This window comes from Schistocerca serialis, chromosome 3 (assembly GCF_023864345.2).
Source record: "Schistocerca serialis cubense isolate TAMUIC-IGC-003099 chromosome 3, iqSchSeri2.2, whole genome shotgun sequence".
NCBI classification, from domain to species: Eukaryota; Metazoa; Arthropoda; class Insecta; order Orthoptera; family Acrididae; genus Schistocerca; species Schistocerca serialis.
Window position 1 is genome coordinate 630,167,628 of NC_064640.1, and position 3,917 is coordinate 630,171,544.

The following is a 3,917-nucleotide window of genomic DNA, read 5'->3' on the forward strand; positions in this document are numbered from 1 at the left end:
TACTGGGTTCTGACGGTGACAGAACGCCTACATAGGCAGAGGCGGTGGCTTCACTCACTGCAGCGTTGAGCGCTGGGTGCCAGAGGTGAATGAACTGGCCAATCCATCGCCTGACGTAAACACTGAGTATTGCGTGCCATAGCGCGAGCTAGGCGAGGACAGCTAACGTCAGTTATTGATGAAGACCCTCTGAGACCGGTAGGACAAGCACCGCTGATAGTGTCAAGACTAGAACGAAACTACGGAACGAATTACTAGACGATATACTGTGGAGAGATGGATGAGAACGTAAAGAAACAGATTCTAAGAAATAGAGATTTTTGACAAGAAGTATGGCATTTTACTAGATTCATGCAGTCATCTTTACACAAAAAATTCCCGAAAATGGTATACAAAATTATTTTAGGGATGACGGATAATACCGATTCTTTCAGTGAATGGAGAATACACAGCATCTGCTCTAGGAGCAGGGTGTAACGCTGTGAGAAAGCGACTTCGGTTGCTGTGGGGATTAAAGATATAGTTTATGACGTTTGGGTATCAGTAGTCTCCCGGCAAAGATCGTTCATGATATTAGGGGTGGAGTGGTTAGTGAAACACCACGCTCGCCTAAATTTTTGTAGTGAATGACTGAAGGCTATAAATGAACAAGAGGGAAATGTTTTTTTCAATTAAAGGTACTATGGCAGCAAGAAAATTAATGGAGCAACACGATTATGCTATACTATGGAATTATATCAGCCACTACAGTATATGCTGAAAGCAGATGCTGTAGCACTGAACAAAAGCAGTGTAGATGGGAATATCAAGTTAAAATTGAGGGTTCTGAACTGGCAGTTAAGAAATCAACGCCTCCGAACTTTTATTCTGTTCTCAATATCGTCTGAAGTATTGCATGTCACGCATATTATTCTGCCGACTTTCTCGCTTCGCCGCCGCTAGAAGGCTCCGAACTGTAGCATGTAACATGACGTTGTGTAACGCATGTATGACGCTGCGTGAGAAACAGCGTGCTGCAGTCGAGTTTCTAACTGCAGAAAACTTGCCTCGAATTGAAGTGGGGGAGAGTGGAAATCCGTCAACAATTTCTCGTAACGTTCTGAGCGTGAGGGTGACGGGTTCCTAAACAACACAGTGAAAGCTAATGGTAGCTAGGTGTTTTATTATGACCCCGAAAACAAGGCGCTTGGGGTAGAGTGAGCCACGTTGCCTGCCCGCCTGCCAGACAGCGCAACTACAAGTTCACGGGGCTGCTCTGTGTAGCTTGTGTGCCGTGCAACTACACTCTGTGTGCGAGCCTACCCCTTTAACTGTTACAGACACAAGCCGATGATACCCAGGACCTTCCTATAGTCGCACTTCATTTCGAAAGTCTGTGAGCGCGTCCCCTACATGCACAACCAGTTAGCTGCGTGCCGGCTACTAACGAAATCACTTCGTTGCCGCCTGGCTGGCTACACTGTCTTGCCACCGTGCTACCTACACGCCCTGCCAGAGAGCGTCGCCGGAACAACACTGGAGACTGTCCCGAAGGCCACGATTGGAAGCCGAGCTGCTCACAGCGCGAGGTTTGCTGTGTCCTGACACCCAGCTGCTCAGCCCGCAACGTCCAGCGTCGTGCTGCCCTCCCATAGGCAGCGTTTTCGTTCGTCCAGTTCAACGCCGGGGAGCCATAGTGTACTACGTCGCCGTTGCAGCCAGCCGCTGCCGCCGGGCGCAAGTCGCCTCCACGCAGGGGCCCCACTCCACTGCTCTGTGCAGCCCACGAACATCATTGCTGCCGTTTTGTCGCACTACGTTGCATCACTCCATGACTCTGTAAGTGGCATTAAACACTTTCGTAGTGACAGCAAAACGTGAATACAACAGAGGGCATTGTAATCTTTTATTAGCTGTAAAGCCGGCCGGAGTGGCCGTGCGGTTCTAGGCGCTACAGTCTGGAACCGAGCGACCGCTCCGGTCGCAGGTTCGAATCCTGCCTCGGGCGTGGATGTGTGTGATGTCCTTAGGTTATTTAGGTTTAATTAGTTCTAAGTTCTAGGCAACTGATGACCTGAGAAGTTAAGTCGCATAGTGCTCAGAGCCATTTGAACCATTAGCTGTAAAAGTTCCGAACTGAGGAACAATAATTGAGAAGTGTTCTGCAATTCATATACTTTACTGTTAGTTATTCTTGTTGCATATTGCTATTTATTTTATTTCTACGCTCCTGGAAGTGGAAAAAAGAACACATTGACACCGGTGTGTCAGACCCACCATACTTGCTCCGGACACTGCGAGAGGGCTGTACAAGCAATGATCACACGCACGGCACAGCGGACACACCAGGAACCACGGTGTTGGCCGTCGAATGGCGCTAGTTGCGCAGCATTTGTGCACCGCCGCCGTCAGTGTCAGCCAGTTTGCCGTGGCATACGGAGCTCCATCGCAGTCTTTAACACTGGTAGCATGCCGCGACAGCGTGGACGTGAACCGTATGTGCAGTTGACGGACTTTGAGCGAGGGCGTATAGTGGGCATGCGGGAGGCCGGGTGGACGTACCGCCGAATTGCTCAACACGTGGGGCGTGAGGTCTCCACAGTACATCGATGTTGTCGCCAGTGGTCGGCGGAAGGTGCACGTGCCCGTCGACCTGGGACCGGACCGCAGCGACGCACGGATGCACGCCAAGACCGTAGGATCCTACGCAGTGCCGTAGGGGACCGCACCGCCACTTCCCAGCAAATTAGGGACACTGTTGCTCCTGGGGTATCGGCGAGGACCATTCGCAACCGTCTCCATGAAGCTGGGCTACGGTCCCGCACACCGTTAGGCCGTCTTCCGCTCACGCCCCAACATCGTGCAGCCCGCCTCCAGTGGTGTCGCGACAGGCGTGAATGGAGGGACGAATGGAGACGTGTCGTCTTCAGCGATGAGAGTCGCTTCTGCCTTGGTGCCAATGATGGTCGTATGCGTGTTTGGCGCCGTGCAGGTGAGCGCTACAATCAGGACTGCATACGACCGAGGCACACAGGACCAACACCCGGCATCATGGTGTGGGGAGCGATCTCCTACACTGGCCGTACACCACTGGTGATCGTCGAGGGGACACTGAATAGTGCATGGTACATCCAAACCGTCATCGAACCCATCGTTCTACCATTCCTAGACCGGCAAGGGAACTTGCTGTTCCAACAGGACAATACACGTCCGCATGTATCCCGTGCCACCCAACGTGCTCTAGAAGGTGTAAGTCAACTACGCTGGCCAGCAAGATCTCCGGATCTGTCCCCCATTGAGCATGTTTGGGACTGGATGAAGCGTCGTCTCACGCGGTCTGCATGTCCAGCACGAACGCTGGTCCAACTGAGGCGCCAGGTGGAAATGGCATGGGAAGCCGTTCCACAGGACTACATCCAGCATCTCTACGATCGTCTCCATGGGAGAATAGCAGCCTGCATTGCTGCGAAAGGTGGATATACACTGTACTAGTGCCGACATTGTGCATGCTCTGTTGCCTGTGTCTATGTGCCTGTGGTTCTGTCAGTGTGATCATGTGATGTATCTGACCCCAGGAATGTGTCAATAAAGTTTCCCCTTCCTGGGACAATGAATTCACGGTGTTCTTATTTCAATTTCCAGGAGTGTATTTGAGACTTATTTTTACATAAATTTTGTAGGTACAATAAGAGAATTTTTGACTACTGATTTGAGGGTGATTTCTATACAGTTGAAGCTCTAAGTTGCTCTGTCCCATCTTTTGAGTAAAGGTATTTGAATGTACGAAAGTGGCTACTACATACTCACAATTAAAGAGTGAAGCTGAAGATGGTATTGGAGACCTTTGTAATGCTATGCAGGTGCAAGTCCAGACGCTTACCCTTAAAATATGTTCTTAGAGGGGAAGTTGTATAAGTCACGTAGACAATTACCCATGC